General features: G+C 38.2%; 1 long non-coding RNA gene across 3 annotated transcripts; it reads left to right on the forward strand.

Annotated features, from left to right (window-relative positions):
• The first annotated feature begins 1,825 nt into the window (after positions 1 to 1,825).
• On the forward strand, positions 1,826 to 17,986 carry LOC118912617 (uncharacterized). 3 transcript variants are annotated; one of them, XR_008998280.1, is made up of 4 exons: positions 1,826 to 1,894; positions 3,827 to 3,972; positions 17,567 to 17,706; positions 17,802 to 17,986. It is a non-coding gene; the product is annotated as an uncharacterized LOC118912617 (long non-coding RNA). The 3 variants fall into 3 exon arrangements; XR_008998279.1 differs by lacking the exons at positions 1,826 to 1,894; positions 3,827 to 3,972 and adding an exon at positions 9,311 to 9,680; XR_008998281.1 differs by lacking the exons at positions 1,826 to 1,894; positions 3,827 to 3,972 and adding an exon at positions 16,644 to 17,269.
• Positions 17,987 to 19,396: the final 1,410 nt, after the last annotated feature.

The raw sequence follows: 19,396 nt of genomic DNA on the forward strand, positions 1-19,396 counted from the left end.
TGTAGGTCAGTGGGTCTCTTCATGAATAAAGTTTCCAGCACATAAATATAATTGCACAGACAGTATTTTTATTTTGTACATATGGTGAGTTATTTCACTATTTTAACTGAAATTTCTTTGAAGATGCCAAGTGCTTCCTCTCACTTCAATAACAGTATCTGTAAATATTTCTTTCTTTTGAACTCATATAATAATCAATTTCCTACTCTTTTATAGTTTAAAATTTACTTTCATAGTGGTTTCTCATTTAATTCCATTTGTGATATTAAAGTCATTATCTATTGTTGACAAATGGTGAAATTGTAGCAAAAGAACATTTAGACATTTGTTCAAGGTCACACAAGTGAGAAATGCTCTTCACTTTGATGCAAGAGCCATTAAAGTAGAATCTGTCTCTTTTTGTCTACCACTGAAGCAATGCTTAGCACAGTGCTTGGTCAGGCAATGTGATCAGCAAGTCTTGGTTGAATGGAGGAAAGAACTAAAGTCTAGTAAGTCCAAAGCTCTTCTAGAACAAAGTAATGAGGAACAGAAATATTTAGTGCCTATTGTGCATTTTCTGTTCCTACAAACCAGGTGCTTGGTTTTTTTTTTTTTTGTATTTATTTTCTGATTTAAATCTTTAAGTAATGTCGTTATTTCAAGGATAACTCTTTTTGCTTTACATTGCAGGTAACTGAGTTCAGCAGGAATAATAACTTGTTCTGGGACCTACAGCTGGTATGGGTTAGACCTGACATTTCAATTCTGCTGCATTATATGAAAACCCTGGCTAGTTTTAGTTTATCATACGATATACACACCAAATAAATAAAAAATAGATCTCGGGAATACTTTGAACTAAAAATTTCATGTTTTAAGTTAATGCTAACTTCATGTTCAAAGATACAACAATAATTGTCCTGTATTCAGATGAATTGTGAACTGTTTGCTGCTTAGATCATTGACAAATATAAATGCTTTAGCTTTTATTAGTGTTAGTAAGGTTATCCTTGGTACATAAATAATGAATAGAATGTAGGGAAAATTATGAATCATTGAAACTCTCATTATGCTTTGTGTAGTGTAGCTATGCTGTTACTTAAGGGAACAGAAATAGGTAATCCATGAAAATGTAGTCCCAATTAAGTGTAGAGGAGAGTTGCTTTTTATTTACACACTATTTATGGCAGTGATGGGGATGAGGACTAAGTTTGAGGGTAAGAAAGAATAAAATGCTGAAAAACATTGATTAGGAATTCTGCTGCTAATTGTACCACCAGCAATGTTTGATGAGAAAGAGTCAATATATGTATTTGCAATTTAGAATTGTTTTTCTATTCTTCTTTTAATTTAAAATTCATCCTCATCAAGTTTTAAGTCCATTGAAAATAAAAAGGAAAAAAGTCAAGTGCTCACTTTATGTGAATTCTCTGTGGTTCAAGAATTTACATACATTTTTTTGTATTAGCTATGTACATACATGTGAGCACATGCATACACATGTGTGTATTAGCTATGCTTATTTTCTTTCATTCCTCAGGAAATTTGGAGATCTTTGTTTTCTGTTTTGCTTACTTGCTGTTTGCTTAGGCTAGCTGATATCATATCATCTCTTGCCATTGTAATATAGAAACGATGACAACGAGGGCAATTTTTTTCTTCTGCCATTGTGTTTTGTTGCTGACTGATAAGGGAAGGCATATGGCTCTGATAAAGTAGAAATACATACTTTAATAATATATTTTTAACTGAAGCATTTTGGGAGAACAGCACAGACTTTAGGGTGAAATTTATAGATAAACGTTCACAATAATGCTGACACTGAGCCTGTATTACTTCTTTTCAGGAGAACGTGGGAAGACTTCAATTCGAGCAAGTTAAAGAGAGTCACCTGTGTCTGAAACTGCCTCAGGTCAGCTATAAATACATGGCAATCTACACTAGTTAGATGGAATTCTCACTTGTAATGAGTTTAGGATGTACAGTGGCAACTCACAGCCTGATGGGTAGCAGGAATAATAGCGTGGCCTGAATTCTCAGAGAAGACCACATTATCCTACTGAGTCAGGACAATGGGCTATCCAAGGCTGTCAAGATTGCGATCACAAATCATGGAGGCAGCTGAGCCACTAAAATAGCATCATGTAATAGAAAGTAGTCTGAAAAACCAGTCTAAAACGTTACTCTATAAAGAAAGCCCTTGTTGAAATTTACATCTAAGTCACTTGATAGTGCCCAATCAATAACGGAAGATTTCCTCCAGAATTTTATCAGGGTCAGCCACAGAAATCTAATAAAGTAGCTTGCCACTGATTTAAGCTGGAAGGCTCTGTTTTCCATGGCTTTTGCACAGAGTTGAATTTATGGACTCTTCATGCAGCAGTGGCCATTACATGCAAGGTGCCAATGACTACTTGATTATCTCGGAAGGACCTCAAAGCTAGTTGGGCATGAAATAGAGGACCTCTTCAAATGAAAAGGATCAGAATGCTCAACACAGTTTATAAAGTGTGACAATTCTATTATGTAAGTTTGAACAGCAGCCACTGTTGGAAAAAAAAAAAAAAATCCATGAGACTCTCTGGGAGAAAAATAGCTTGGCAGTGCTGGAGGCTGTGAAAAAATACAGGCTTCATTACTACTGGGAGGACAATGTTTGGAGATTTTCTATCTTAAAAATCTGAATTATGCTCCACAGAATATGTAGCTAGTTCTGGTAATGTGAAACTAATATGGCATAGATAATATTTGTAATGGCTGGCTCTAGATTTAATGTAGAAAATTTCTCCATGATTGGGTTTTGAAATTATTAATAATGTCAAGACAACTCCACACAGAGACCATGAAGACCTTTGACCTCTGTGACAGATATGAATCACATGTAAGTTTGTGCAGGGACACAGGGCAGGTTAGCAATCCATTCTTTCTTTTCGGAGAGAGACCTCTTTCTTAAAAAAGTAAGCTTCTTATTTTAGAACAGGTTTAGATTTACAGAATTACTGTGAAAACAGTACAAGAGCACTCACATACGGCACTCCCAGTTTCTCCTATTATGAATATCTTACATTAGAATGGTGCGCTTGTCACCACCAGGGAGTGATGACCTGTCACGTTCTTTTTAGCTCAAATTCATACAAGAGAATTCAGATTCTCTTAGTCATGAGCTAATGTCCTTTCCCTCTTCCAGGATGCCATCCAGGACACCTGATTACGTGAGTTGTCCCCTCCCTCAGGTTCCTCACTGGTGACAGTTTCTCAGACTGTCCTGGTTTTGGATGACCTTGACCATTTTGCAGAGCCCTGGCTGGTGTTTTATAGGTTCTCCTTCAGTTGGGGCTTGTCTGGTATTTTCTCATTAGCCTGGGGTGATATATTTCTAGCAGAAAGACCAAGGAGTTACTGCGCCATTTCCTCACATCACATCAAGGGTACATACTGTCAATATGACTTATCATTGTCCCTGTTAACCTTCATCACCTGACTTGAGGTGGCGTTTGTCAGTTTCCTACACTACAGGCTTAATTTTTGCGCTCTCTGAAAGGAACTCACTGCGTGTGGCTCACACTCACAGAGTGGGGGTCGTGCCCTACCTCCTTAAAAGCAGAACATCTATATCAGTTGTTTGGAATTCTTCTGCATTGGAGGTCTCATTTCCTCCATGTATTTATTTAGTCCAACATTTTTTTGTAACAAACTAACTTGTGAACATGCATTTTGGGTTGCATTTCCACACCATTGTATTTATTTCGTTGTATTTATGTATGTATGTATTTATTTCGTTGCCCAGATAGTTCCAGCTTTGGCCCTTGGGGATGTCTTTCACTTGGCTCTTTATCTCTTTGAGGTGTTCCTGCCATTGCTCTGTTTTGGACCCTCTTGGTTTGTGCTGAGGACTGACCTTCCTGCACTGTAACTGATGCTGGGCCTGCTCATGGAAGAGGGGATGTCACTGCTTCCAGGACCTCTCAGATGACAGAGCAAGGAGACATTGTATGTATGAATATTTACACATCTACACATATTTCTATATGTTGTCATATGTAGTACTTTAAGTTAGACATTGTTCTTACTAAAACAGGAGCTTTCTTTTAGCAGCCAGGACTGTATGATGCTGTTCAAAAAATTGCATTTTCTATATGTCCTTTTTGTCAATTTCAGTACACTTGTTTTACATAATGTTGCACTGATTTGTAATTTTATTGAAAACAAAACTAAAAATATTTTCTTATAGAACTATAGCTCCTCTTATTTTAAGCTGAATTGGCAGTTTTCCATATGCTAGGATTCAGGGATGGTGGCTATAGCTCCACACTCTGAGGGTTTCAGATCTCTGTGGTCTCTTCTTCCAGGAGCGGCAAATTGGTGGAGAACCAGAATCTACTTTCCCAGCCCATGGGATACTTTTTTTTCCTTACAAATTAGATGTTCGTCTTTTCTGTTCTTTCTATTTGGCAGAGTTCCCATAAGTATGTGTCTATCAAACTTACCTGACTCTTAAATCACTGGGGGAACTTAAAAACAAAACAAAACAGTACTCATATGATTACTCAACCTCAGACCAAATTCAGTTTGTGTAGGATGATACCCCGAAAATACATTTTTTTAAAGTTTCCCAGATGATTATATTCTACAGTTGGAGGTAGCACTGGTCCAGATGACCTCTAAGATACTTTGGTCTGAGATTCTGCAAGTCTTTGTGTGTCATTACCATGAGCTGCCTGGTTCACTCTGTGCTTCCTTCCCTATACAATGTAATACATGCAAAATAAGCACAGATCTACAAGGTATTTGGTACCTGCACAGTCAGATTAAAGAGAGATTGTTTTGTGTTTTGTATAGACCCTTCGATCCCGGCACCATCTAAACCCAATTTTAGACAATGGGCCTTGTAGCCATTTGCGAAAATAAAACTGAACTAGGCCACTGTAATACTGCTATTCCAGAATTCAAAGCTCGAGTCCACTGTGGGTGATTTGAAATGTTCCTGTACTGGAGAATTACAGACTCTTTGTTGACCTACATTGAGATAGAAAGATTCAGCTTTTAAAAAAGCAGGAAAACACTGTTCCTTCACCTTCCATGTAGGATTGTATCCAAAGCGAAACAACAGTGTTGGTTTTCAGAGGTCCTCAGGGAAGAGTTCACAGAGCCCTTGAATAATACATTCAGGAATTCTGTAAGGCCCAAGGTCAGGAAACATTGAAATCTGACAACTAAAAGTATTAAACTAAAATCTTCAATACTTGGATTCTAGTTCTGAGACTCTGTAAAAGCTTTTCTGGCACCAGGGAAGTCAAAATACTTCTCTGTGCTTTGGCTTCTCCATGTGACACAAGGTAATTGTTTTTCTGTCACAATGCAGTGCTGAACGGATAGCTGAAGCTAGCTATAAGACCACGTTTCAGACGCTAGTGAAAAAGCCCTCGCGTGCTGCCCACTATACCACAAGGCCAAGTTGTTGTTCTTTTATTTCATCCAAATATCTTTTGCAATTTTAAGCCGATTTCCTCCTGGATAGTGTTTGGAAAATTAGAAAACTAGTTTGCTATAGCTTATTTGCAATCAAGTCCTTCCCAGTGTTTTGGGCCAGTGGTTGTCTTTCTAATACCGACTGTCTTTGTGTAGGCTCATTGTATTCACCTCTCCCTGCATCTTAACTCTAGCTGTGAGTCGCCTGAGTGAACCTAGAGGATCTCCCAAGGGCAAACAGCCCACCACTGATTTACCAATGTTAAAAGAGTGACTTAATTTTAACATTTTTATCAGCATTTGCTCTTCTAATTCTGAGATTCTAATGATGCATATGAAACTTCTAAATAGATTTAGTTTCCTCATTTAAAGATCTCTGACCCCATCACACAATACATAAAGGTACGTTGGAGAAAATCATAACAAGAGCCTTTATTTGGAGTTTTGATTATGAGCTAATTAGCTCTTCTGAAGGGCTCCATTTAGTGGAGAATGAGGTAAGGTGACAGAATATGGAGAGTGCTTCCAGACTCCAGAAAGAAGCTTCTTGATTTTTTTTAGCTACACACTTTTACAGCTTCTCTGAGGGTAGTTCTTGGCTCAGAGCATTTGAATGTTATTTCTCTGTAGGTGAAGATGTGACACACAGATAGAATTCATTACCTATGGTGCAAGGCACAGCTCAAGAAGTTTCAGGAAGGGCAGGGAAAGTGGCTCCAACTTTTACCATTGTCTCTTGCACCAAAGGCTTCGGGGTGGTGGTGTGTGCAAAAGCAGGTTCAGCCCGCTTGAACTTAAAGACACACTTGAGTGAGAGACTTAACACCAAAAAAAGCAAACTATAAAAGCACATTGGACAATCACACCATAAATTATAAATTCAACAATATTCTTAGCTGTTTAGAATCTCCTGAGCTGAAGGAACCTTTAAAACTGAAGGTTTCTGAACAAGCTACTACAAGGAGGAAGAATTTCATTAAGAAACACTAAAAGGGATTTTGGAAGATATGGACATTGAATACCTACACAATAGGGGGAAAGAAGGTCAGTGTTCCATATCTACAAAGAAACTAAAGATTTTTATTTTTAGGTGAACAATAGATTTATTTTTAGAGAGTAACTGTTAAACAAACTTTAACTGTGCTTTTGTTTAGTACTTTTGAAAGAGTTAAAGGAGTGGCTGGTACTTTTCATATGAGACCTGCTACTTTCTACAGGTCCTACCTACCAAAATGCACCCAGCGTTTTCAACCACAGTTGCCTCAAACACATCTTCTATCTACACCCACTCCTCATTATAGGTTAAGCTTTGGATAACAGAAATGGACTTACCTAACACATTTTCTCTAAGACAAATCAGAAAGTGAAATGCTAATCAAAAGGGAAAGAAAAGGATTTCTAATCCCTTCCAACTCTCCTCTTGGTGTTTAGGTAGACTTGGGTCACAAAATTGAGCATTTAGTTTCGAATTACAGCAGGCAGCAGTGGGAGGGAATGGAGACACTTGCTCAAGGACTCGCCCTTTGTGTTTTGGTTCCTGCAGAGCAGCTTGGAGCCAGGCAGAGGAACAGCAGGCCGAGGAGATCCCAGCCTCTGCCACTTATCGCCTTCCACTTTGGAAGGGACACTTGTTCACTCATAGAATTAACCTAGAGGGTTAGCAAAAAGATCAATAAATCAGGTGATATGTTTAGCTGGTATAAAACAGACAAATAAATAGTGATTATCATGCTATTCAAGGTATTAGAGTTCATAAATAATATATATTTTCCAAGGGTGTAGTAATCCAAAATTCTGAATAAATTACTCAACACTGAAAGCCACATTCTCAAATAATCATACCCTTGCTTTTGGTCTCTGATCTTGTGCCACCTAATAGCTGAGCCTCCCAGTGGCTGAACTTCCACCCTTAGCCTGCCAGCCTAGGCTTATCCCCTGCACCCCAGCCCAGGTGACACAGTGTACAATGGAAGGAAACATTTTAACCTCCTGAAATATATTCTGAGGTAAGAATATGTTTAAACACCGTTAGAGGCAATAACGGAGCAATTTTAAAACCTCAAGCTGGAAGTTTTGACCCATGAAACTGTCAGGGGGCCTGAGCCTGCCCTGGGAACCACTTTTCTACAGAAAAGGATGATCAGCAAAGGCGGATTGGCTAAATATGCCAAAGCCCAAAGCCAGTGCTAGAACATTTATTTTAAAGTTAACTTCGTTGCCATGGAACATCTTTGAGGAGTTTAACTCTGTTTCTTAAGAAACTTTGCAGTGGCCATTTTCTCCATTGATGGTAAACTGCCTACAGAGAAAGATTTTGTGCTTTATATCAAATATTGGTCAAGAAGAATATTGTGAGCAAAATGTAAAAAGACAAATCACCGAAGGGACATTATTTACCTTCTAGCCTTACGGAAAGGCCAATTTTCTGATTAACAGGAGTCACAGAACTTTTTTTGTTAAAGTTTCTCTTTTGCCGAGGCCATTGCAGAATTTAAAAACATTCAATAGAAGCACAGGAAAAAAACTGTCAATATTTTTGAGACTCTAAAAATGTTTCTAAACATCCTATCATTTTAAAGAGCAATAAAGATAGAAAAAATGAACACATCTGGAACACCAGTTATGTGTCTGGTCCTATAATAGAGGCTTTCTATTGTATTTTTCTTATCTAATTTAATCTTTAAACTACTTTGAAAGAAACATGTTACTGTTTCTAATTTGCTGTTTTAAAGTAATTTGCTAAGTCTAATAATTGATGCATCTGGCATTTGGAAACAAATTCATCCAGCTTCAAAATCTGTGTTCTGAAATATTTTTTCTCCCAAAGGTAATAAAAAACCTCCCAAAGTTTCTTTCAATTCTCACATTCTAAAAATATATTGAAATTGTAGCATTAACAATCTTCCTTCTAGCAAAATTTCGACACAGTTAAATGCAGTTCTGTACATATTCCTGGTCTGCATCTGAAAAACTGAAGGTGAACTGAGAAAAGCCATAAAAATGCTGACTGGACTCACTTTAAATTCATGATTATAAACCTCACAGGGACTCAGTCCTGCGGGACAATCCTACTCTGCATTCCCCAGGGTAACTCATCTGCTTCTCTTTCCTCAAACTTCTACACTCTGAGGCAATAACCAAGCTTTCCATTAGCAGGAGAATTGGGAAACTTCCAGATGCTCCCATTTACGTATCTCCCAACTCCACTGGATCTGTACATACATATTTTGCTTTCCCCACTTTACAAAAGATGGGCGCCTGCCACAGTCTGATGACAGCACTTCAGTTTGTGCACTGGACTCCTACATCTCGTTCATTCACAGACATTCCTGCTTACATAGTTCCTTCTCTCAGTCATCAGGTTTTTTCACATCTAGTGGAACATCCAAAATGTGTGTGTATGTCTATATATGCTCAAGCACACACACACAAGCATGCACACACACAGATGTGCTCTCCTAGCAGAAATACCAGGTTAGAGAGCCTCGGGTCACAACATCTTGTTTTCTATGTGCTTCTGTTTAAAAATGTCATATTTAATATATGTTTTTTGCATATAAGTAATTACATGGTCTTTGAATGATTTAAAGCCAAGAAGTTACTTGTTAATAACCTTGGACATTAGTTGTGTTATACTGGCATGTTTGCCCAAGTCCTTGTAAAACAAGCCTGTCTCACCAACATTGTAGACCTACTTTTCCATGTAGCCCTCCTCCTATATAACATCAAGAGTTTTTAAATTTTTTTTATTTTCCAGTTGCTTCCTGACCTGCGGGATCTGCCTGCCTTCAGTTCAGTCTCGCCAGATCTCCTGAAGTGTGAGCCAGTCAGCAGACTAGGTGCCTCTGAATCAGAGTAATGTGGCGGTAAGGGGCTGCGCCCTGCCTCTCATCAGTCGTCATCTCATGAGTCTACGAATTTAGCTGCTTTTCCACCTTTACCACAGCCTTTTCACACTATTGATGTTACTTCAGCACTTTCTGGGGTAGCCTGCATACATTTCATTGTATTTCCTCTTCCTCTTTCTGATTGTATTTTTAAAAAAGAAACAGCAAGGCTGGATGGAGTCATTTGCCCTCCCTGCCCTCGAACCAAGACTTAATTACAGTTTCCACCTCTACCAGGAATATGACCTTTTAACAAGCAATCAGGAATTTTCTGGTCACACCAAAGAGGTCATTTTGGGGATGACTTCTCTATCCCCAAGAGAAGATGAGGTGAGCTGCATGGTAAGACCCCCTGTTCTGCCCCCTAAGAGAAGGTGACCTGGCCTGAAACAATCCTTCATTTTCTTTTACTTAATAATTTCCTTGCTCTGCTCTTCCTATAAAACCTTTCCATTTTATACAAGCCTTGAGTCTTTCTTTACTTGGCTAGAGGGCAGTTGATTGATTCATGACTCACTTAACAAAGCCAATTAGATTTTCAAACTTACTGGGTTGACTTTTGTTTTTTTAACAACACCGTACTGTTGATTCATCAGCATTGAACTCAGAGCCAATGAACTTCTTACAATAAGCACATATATTTCTCCATAAGGCATATTATAGCCTTCTTATACTTAGGGGCACTAGGTGGCAGCACTTCCAAAATGCCCTGGGAAGGCGTTTTAAACAGCGAAATCACTAATGAAAAGCACAAAACTGCAAAAAAAAAAATAAGTAGAATTTGAAAAGAACACCTGTTTACATTTTGAGAGCTGAAACAAGAAGGCAGAACTCAACTGGAAATATAATTCATCAGGTGACTCAAATTTCTCACATCTCTGCAAGTCAGAATGACTGAAAAAGGTGCCATGGGTGCTAATCTGGGGTTACAAATAAATTTTAGCAAGTAGGTGAATCCATGAATACAAAATCTGTGATTAATAAGTATCGACTATATGTGTGTACATATATGCATTTGTATATTGTTGGGGAATGTGGGTAAAATTGCAATATTTCCAGAATCTCTCACCTGTCCTTAGTACATCTCCATATTAATAGGTGTTTCCAAGGGGTGGAGAGAAGTAGCCATCTCCATATCAGTAGGTAATTACAAGGGGGACTGGGGGCATATCTGGACAGGAGAGGTTGGGTGGGTTCCCTTCTTGCAGATGGGTCGCAAGAGACATGGGTGAGCAGAAGTGGATGTCTGCTTGTAATCAATAAATGGGTTTCTCACACTTTATTTCTCCCTTTGACAGACTTCAGTTTCAAAGGTAATTTGCCCTGAACTGGGAAAATATTTTCCCCCTGAGTTACAGGGAGAAAGAAATTTCCTCTCCCCCTTGAGGTTCTTCTAGCTGGTCTAAGAATCAAATTGACATGAAGGAGATTAACAGGAGAATATACGGAAGGCCATTGATGTGGGTCCCAAAGACAGGGAGAATAAAGTGCATGTGTCATCCTGAGTCAAGGAGAGGGGGATAGGGGTCTGAGACTTCAAAGGAAAAGGGAAGCAAACTCACAGGAATATGAAAGGAGTAAATATTTGATAATTAAATATTTGCCAAGCCACACAATAAAACTGCAGGGGCACAAAGAGGAATTTTAACAAGTCTTAGGTACAGCCCTCCCAGTCTATCACACCTAGTTTAAATTATAATCTAGTTATTTATGGTGATAGCACTTTTCCTGGAGCAGATCCTCTATCTAAATTATTTTTATGCAATTGGGGCTTGGGAGTTCAAAGTTTCTTTCTGGGTCTTCTGGGCCTTGATTGTTCTCAACTCTGGAATAATCTGCATGACACAGTGGCACATTTTGGGGCAGCCTGCCCTTGGTCCCTACAGTATATATGTGTGTGTGTGTGTGTGTGTACACTCATGTGCTCTGTGTGTATATATATGCTATAATTTTGGTTGCAATTAAAACCACAAACATACTATGAATTTATATAAGCTGTTTACCTGCAATACATAGCTCATATCTCTGCTGGGCTTGAAATCTTGTACAGATTCACAAGTTCCAATATCTGTTATCCTATTCTTTCCTAAAGCACATCAAAACTCAGTTTATACATTATTAAATACTGTGGTCAATACTTAATCCTCTTTTTACTCAGGGAAGCTGAATGACTGACAGAGTGGAGCACCTCCTTCTCTGAGAACTCTCTGATTTATTCTCTGGACACCATTCTCAGTTGGTTCTCTGTTTCTGGGCTTCCTCCTCTAGAGCAGTGATTTTCAAATTTATGAATGCATGCACATTGGGGCACACAGACTTTCTGAAGATTACATTGGTAAATAGTTTTATTTATTTATTTAAAAAATTTATTAAGGTGTTACTGATATACACTCTTATGGAGGTTTCACATGAAAAAAAATGTGGTTACTACTATAACCCATATTATCAAGTCCCCACCCATACCCCAATGCAGTCACTGTCCATCAGTGTAGTAAGATGCCACAGATTCACTATTTGCCTTATGTGTGCTATACTGTCTTCCCTGTGACCCCTCACACCATGTGTACTAAACATTAAGACCCTTCAATCCCCTTCTCCCTCTCTCCCCACCAGCCCCCCCAAGCCCCTCCCCTTTGGTAACCACTAGTCCCTTCTTGGAGTCTGTAAGTCTGCTGGTGTTTTGTTCCTTCAGCTTTGCTTTGTTGTTACACTCTACAAATGAGGTACTTATCTTTCTCTGCCTGACTTATTTCACTGAGGATAATACCCTCTAGCTCCATCTATGTGGTTGCAAATGGTAGGATTTGTTTCTTTCTTATGACAGAATAGTATTGCATTGTGTATATGTACCACCTCTTCTTTATCCATTCATCTACTGATGGACACTTAGGTTGCTTCCATTTCTTTGTTATTGTAAAAAGTGCTGCAGTAAACATAGGGGTGCATATGTCTTTTTGAATCTGAGAACTTGTATTCTTTGGGTAAATTCCAGTGAATGGGATTCCCGGGTCAAATGGTATTTCTATTTTTCATTTTTTGAGGAACCTCCATACTGCTTTCCACAATGATTGAACTAGCTTACATTCCCACCAGCAGTGTAGGAGGGTTCCCCTTTCTCTGCATCCTCACCAGCATCTGTTGTTCTTAATCTTTTCAATGCTGGGCATCCTTACTGGTGTGAGGTAATATCTCATTGTGGTTTTAACTTACATTTCCATGATGATTAGCGATGTAGAGCATCTTTTCATGTGCCTGTTGACCATCTGAATTTGTACTTTGGAGAATTGTCTCTTCATATTCTCCGCCCATTTGTTAATCGGGTTATTTGCTTTTGGAGTGTTGAGGCATGTGAGTTCTTTATACAATTTGGATGTTAACCCCTAGTCAGATATGTCATTTACAAATATATTTTCCTATACTGTAGCATGCCTTTTTGTTCTGTTGATGGTGATGTCCAATGCCATACAGAAGCTTTTTAGTTTGGTGTAGTCCCATGTGTTAATTTTTGCTTTTGTCTCCCTTGCTCAAGGAGATGCATTCAGTAAGAAGTTGCTCATGTTTATATTCAGGAGATTTTTGCCTATGTTGTCTTCTAAGAGTTTTATGGTTTCATGGCTTACATACAGGTCTTAGATCCATTTCGAGTTTACTTTTGTGTATGGGGTTAAACAATAATCCAGTTTCATCTTTTGCATGTAGCTGTCCAGTTTTGCCAACACCAATTGTTGAAGAGACTGTCATTTCCCAATTGTATATCCATGGCTCCTTTATCGTATATTAATTGACCATATATGGTTGGGTTTATATCTGAGCTCTCTATAGTCCATTCCACTGGTCTATTGCTCTGTTATTGTGCCAGTACCAAATTGTCTTGATTATGGTGGCTTTGTAGTAGAGCTTGAAGTTGGGGAGCATATTTCCCCCACTGTATTCTTCCTTCTCAGGATTGCTTTGGCTATTCAGGGTCTTTTGTGGTTCCATATGAATTTTAGAACTATTTGCTCTAGTTTGTTGAAAAATGCTGTTGGTATTATGATAGGAATTGCACTGAATCTGTAGATTGCTTTAGGCAGGATGGCCATTTTAATAATATTAATTCTTCCTATCCATGAGCATGGGATGTGTTTCCATTTATTGGTATCTTTAATTTCTCTCATGAGTGTCTTGTAGTTTTCAGGGTATAGGTCTTTTACTTCATTGGTTAGGTTTATTCCTAGGCATTTTATTTTTTTTGATGCAATTGTGAATGGAATTGTTTTTCTGATTTCTCCCTCTGCTAGTTCATCATTAGTGTATAGGAATGCAACAGATTTCTGTGGGTTAATTTTGTATCCTGCAACTTTGCTGAATTCAGATATTAGATCGAGTAGTTTTGGAGTGGATTCTTTAGGATATTTTATGTACAATATCATGTCATCTGCAAACTGGGACAGTTTAACTTCCTCCTTACCGTTCTGGATGCTTTTTATTTCTTCGTGTTTTCTAATTGTTGTGGCGAGGACATCCAGAACTATGTTGAATAAAAGTGGAAAGAGTGGGCATTCTTGTCTTGTTCCTGAACTTAAATGAAAGGCTTTCAGCTTCTCTCTGTTAAGTATGATGTTGGCTGTGGGTTTGTCATATATGGCCTTTATTATGTTGAGATACTTGCCCTCTATACCCATTTTGTTGAGAGTTTTTATCATGAATGGATGATGAACCAGCTCTTGATTTCACTGATTCTTTCTAATGTTTTATTCTTCTCAATTATATTTATTTCTGCTCTAATCTTTATTGTGTCCCTCCTTCTATTGACTTTGTGCCTCATTTGTTCTTCTTTTTCTAGTTTCATTAATTGTGAGTTTAGACTGTTCATATGGGAGTGTTTTTCTTCCTTGAGGTAGGCCTGTATTGCAATATATTTCCCTCTTAGCATGGCCTTTGCTGCGTCCCACAGATTTTGCAGTGTTGAATTACTATTGTCATTTGTTGCCATATATTGCTTGATCTCTGTTTTTATTTGGTCATTGATCCATTGATTATTTAGGAGCATGTTGTGAAGCCTCCATGTGTTTGTGGAATTTTTCATTTTCTTTGCATAATTTATTTCTAGTTTCATACCTATATGGGCTGAGAAACTGGTTGGTACAATTTCAATCTTTTTGAATTTACCAAGGCTTTTTTTGTGGCCTAGTATATGATCTATTCTTAAAAGTGTTCCATGAGCACTTGAGAAGGATGTGTGTTCTGCTGCATTTGGGTGCAGAGTTCTGTAGATGCCTGTTAGGTCCATCTGTTCTTATGTGTTGTTCAGTGCCTCTGTCTCCTTACTTATCTTCTGTCTGGTTGATCTGTCCTTCAGAGTGAGTGGAGTATGGAAGTCTCCTAAAATGAATGCACTGCATTCTATTTCCCCTTTAATTCTGTTTGTATTTGTTTCACATATGTAGGTGCTCCTGTGTTGGGAGTATAGATATTTATATTGGTTATATCTTTTGTTGGATTGACCCCTTTATCATTATGTAATGTCCTTCTTTGTCTCTTGTTACTTTCTGTGTTTTGAAGTCTATTTTGTCTGATACAAGTACTGCAACTCCTGCTTTTTTCTCCCTATTAGTTACATGAAATATCTTTTTCCATCCCTTCACTTTTAGTCTGTGGATATCTTTGGGTTTGAAGTGAGTGTCTTGTAGGCAGCACATAGATGGGTCTTGTTTTTTTATCCATTCATTGATTCTATGTCTTTTGATTGGTGCATTCAGACCATTTACATTTAGGGTGATTATCAATAGGTATGTACTTATTGCCATTGCAGGCTTTAGATTCATGGTTACCGAAGGTTCAAGGTTAACTTCCTTACTATCTAAAAGTCTAACTTAACTCAGTTAGTACACTATTACAAACTCAATATAAAGGTTCTTTTTTTTTTCTTTCCTCCTTTTTCTTCCTCCTCTGTTCTTTTTATATTAGGTTTCATATTCTATACTCTTTGTGTACCCCTTGATTGATTTTGGGGGTAGTTGATTTAATTTTGTATTTGCTTAGCAATTAACTGTTCTACTTTGTTTACTGTGGTTTTATTACCTCTGTTGACAGCTATTAAGTCTTAGGAACACTTCCATCTATAGCAGTGTTGGAACACTTCCATCTATAGCACTTCCTCCAAAATTCACTATAAATTCTCTCAGCTTTTGCTTATCTGGAAATTGTTTAATCCCTCCTTCAAATTTAAATGAAAATCTTGTTAGATAAAGTATTCTTGGTTTTAGGCCCTTATGCTTCATTGCATTAAATACATCCTGCCACTCCCTTCTGGCCTGTAAGGTTTCTGCTGAGAAGTGTGATGATAGCCTGATGGGCTTTCCTTTGTATGTGACCTTATTTCTCTCTCTGGCTGCTTTTAATAGTCTGTCCTTATCCTTGATTTTGCTATTTTAATTATTATATGTCTTGGTGTTGTCTTCCTTGCGTTCCTTGGTTTGGGAGATCTGTGGATCTCCATGGCCTGAGAGACTATCTCCTTCCCCAGATTGGGAAAGTTTTCAGCAATTACCTCCTCAAAGACACTTTCTATCCCTTTTTCTCTCTTCTTCTTCTTCTTCTGGTACCCCCATAAGGTGAATATTGTTCTCTTTGGATTGGTCACACAGTTCTCTCAATATTGTTTCATTCTTAGAGATCCTTTTTTCTCTCTGTGCCTCAGTTTCTTTTTTTCCTCTTCTCTAATTTCTATTTCCTTTATTATCTCCTTCACCTGCTTTTAAAACCTTTCATTGTATGTTTCATTTCTGATACTGTGTTCCGTAATGACTGGATCTCTGACCAGAATTCATTCCTGAGTTCTTGAATATTTTTCTGTACCTCCATGAGCATGTTTATGCTTTTGATTTTGAAATCTCTTTCAGGAAGATTCATAGGGTTAATTTCATTTGACTCTTTCTCTTGTGTATTCATAATTTTGCTTTGAACCAGGTTACTTTGACTTTTCATATTTGTATGTGGTGCCCTCTAGTGCCCAGAAGCTCTACTCTCTTTAGGTGCTCAGCCCCCGAAGCAATGTCGGGGTTCACAGGGAAGTGGTATTGGTGCCCCGGGGGAGGAAAGAGCTGTTTCCTGCTTCCCGGCTGCAGTGCTTGTCTCCATTGCCAGAACCAGTGGGCCGACCACACAGGAATAGGCCTCTACCCTTTGCATTTGTAGCTACCATAGGTGGGGCTTCCCTCTGGCTCTTCTAACTCCAGGGTAGGGTTTGCTCATTTGAGAGCAGGTGGGGCTGGCCAGGAGGAAGACATAGCAGGCTTTGTATCATGGAGGGGGGCCTTGGGGCTGAGTAGCCAGCCAGGGGGATGGAGCACCTGAAGATCGTGAAAGTTCCCAACCTGCTGGGCAGAGTTCTCCCGGACAATTTTGTCTCCCTGTCCTTTCTTCTGAGCAGTAAGCTCTGTGCAATCCTTGCTCCTTTAGCAGTCCTCTTGCTGTTAGGAAGTCTGTCTGATTGCCTGCCTTTCTTTTGTCCCAGAGCAGCCAGATGTGGATCCCATCTTTCCATAGGTGGCTGGAATCTCAGCCTCTCCAGAAATTTTGCCTGTCTTAGCTTTCCCAACTGCTCTGATATCCAGAGCACCATGCAATGTAGGTTTGTGCTCCCAGAGCAGATCTCCAGAGGTAGGTGTTCAGCAGTCCCAGGCCTCTACTCCCTCCCTCCTCCATTTATCTTCTTCCTTCTGGTGAGCTGATGTCAGAGGAGGGCTTGCGTCCCACCGGGTCGTGGCTTTGGTATGTTACCCTGTTCCATGAGGTCTGTTTTTTCCTCCAGGGATATGCCATCTGGTGCAGTCCTTTTTTCTGTTGCTATTTCAAGATTAGCTGTACTAATTATATTTTTGTATTATATGCAGTTTTAGGAGGAAGCCTCTGTCTCATCTCTCACACCTCCATCTTTAATCCCAGTGGTAAATAGTTTTAAAGGAATCATTGTATTCATTCTATTTTTTCTTGAGACTAATTCATGCTGGTTCTATTTTTCTCCCATTCATAGTCATCTTTCTCTCACTTTACAAAAGAAAGACCCCACCCCCACCCCTGCCCAGTGCCTTCCTGAAGCTCTCTATGTTGCACTGCCTTAAAGAGGCAGCGTTCCATAGAGATGATCAAGATGGTGCTCAGGAAATGAAAGACTGTAATGACTGAGTGACTAATAGTTTGCAAATCAGAGGTTGCCTAGTCTTCCCAATCTTTATTTTTAACAGAATTGATGGAGAACCTACTGAGCTGTTGGGTAGAAAACCAGCAACCATGTACCTCCAAACACAGCTTGGACACTGAGAACTGAATTTACCTACTTAACCCCCGACTCCTACTGTGCCCTGCAACATACACACATCTTGAGGTCTAATGTTTAAAGAGTTAAAGTGTTAAGAATTGATGTCTTTATTATTCCAAGAGAGACAATTACAGACGCAATAACTTAATTTTTCATTACAGAAGCTTCCAGAAGGATTCACAAACTCTTTAATAGAAGCATCAATAGAAGTTTACCCTGTTCCACATAACCCTTGAATTCTGGTCAAATAAATGTAAATTGGTCTATCATGATCTTTGCCCAAGTCTAGTCAAGCTCTGTACTGAAACTCTTGCTTTAAACTAAACTTTATATTCTTAATAAAACTTGACTGTGTTTTTCGGCTGCGACTCTGAGACATTTCTGAAGTTTTTGCTGGGGGCTTGTTCTCTCTTGCCATGCTGAGCAATAAACTCAGCTTTGTCTTATCAAGTCTGTGTCAGTGATATCTGGGGATTGGCATTTAATAGTTAAAAACAGTCTTTGACTATAGATGATTATACGTTTTTGGCATGAAACTTAGAAGTTTTAAATCAAGTGACCCTATCAGTTCCCATCTACTTATGTATGCAAAGCATTTTGGAACTTCTATCTACATACACATATATAATGAAAAATATTAATAAAATTGATATTAAATTATATCTCATTACTAGCTTTATAATCAAAATTTGTATTTCTGTTTTTACATAAAATGTGCTAACAATAATTGTAACAAAAATTTAACTAGAAAATAATTTCCACACTTAGAACCTATGGGAATTTTTAGAGAAGTCTTCTTTCCCAATGGTTTTATGACATAACAAACTTACATTTAAAAATATACATAGACTCTTTTTGGTTTGAGAAATATTTTAGTGGGTGAACTTTAAAACTTTTACAGCATAATAGTATATGATATTGAATATATATATATTTTTAAAGTAGAACAAAAATATCAGTTCAAAATAAAAAATGTGGAATTTCTGACTGTTAAAGGGGACTTGCTCAAGTATTTTTAGATGAACAAGGATAACCATCAAAGTGTGTGGTCAAAGTACATTCAAAAGGTGATAGAACAATGTTATTTTAAACATTAAGAATGTCAATATTTACAATACACTGAAATTATGTTCCTTATAACAACTTCGGTTCATGATGAAAAATTTTAGTGCTGATTTGAAAATGTACAAAGGGATACCTAGTTGTTCCAGAATATCACAGTTTTCATGGGACACTGTGAAACACAGTTTGAGGCCACTGCCCTGTTCTACCTCTAAGCCCAGAGATCCCAGGACCTAGTTTTCTGACTTATTTCCCTCCTATACATGAGCCTCCTCCTGGGGAACTTCTTGAGTCTCAAGATAGAAAATAATATTGCTTCACTGAGTACTGTCAAATTAGAGTCTCCATTCCCCCGCCCCCTCAGTCTTATATACCAAACCTTACATTGGACATATTTAATTATGTCAAACATGTGTCTCAAAACTGAACATATCCTGAACAGAACTAAATATCTACTCCCAACCCACCCTAATATTTTCATCTCCATTTTGTCCCATCTCTTTAAATTTTTAAAAAGTTAATTTAAAAAAACTGAAGGAAAAGAAATAACCTGGAGTTATCACAGACCCATCTCTTTTTCTTCTTTATGAAATTATACATGGAATAGAGCAGCCTGCTTTTTAGGCTCTACTTTGGAAATACACCTGGAATCTGACCAGGTTTCACTATCCTGACCTCTGAAAATATAAGGAAG

The sequence above is a fragment of the Manis pentadactyla genome, chromosome 6 (assembly GCF_030020395.1).
Source record: "Manis pentadactyla isolate mManPen7 chromosome 6, mManPen7.hap1, whole genome shotgun sequence".
Taxonomy (NCBI): Eukaryota; Metazoa; Chordata; class Mammalia; order Pholidota; family Manidae; genus Manis; species Manis pentadactyla.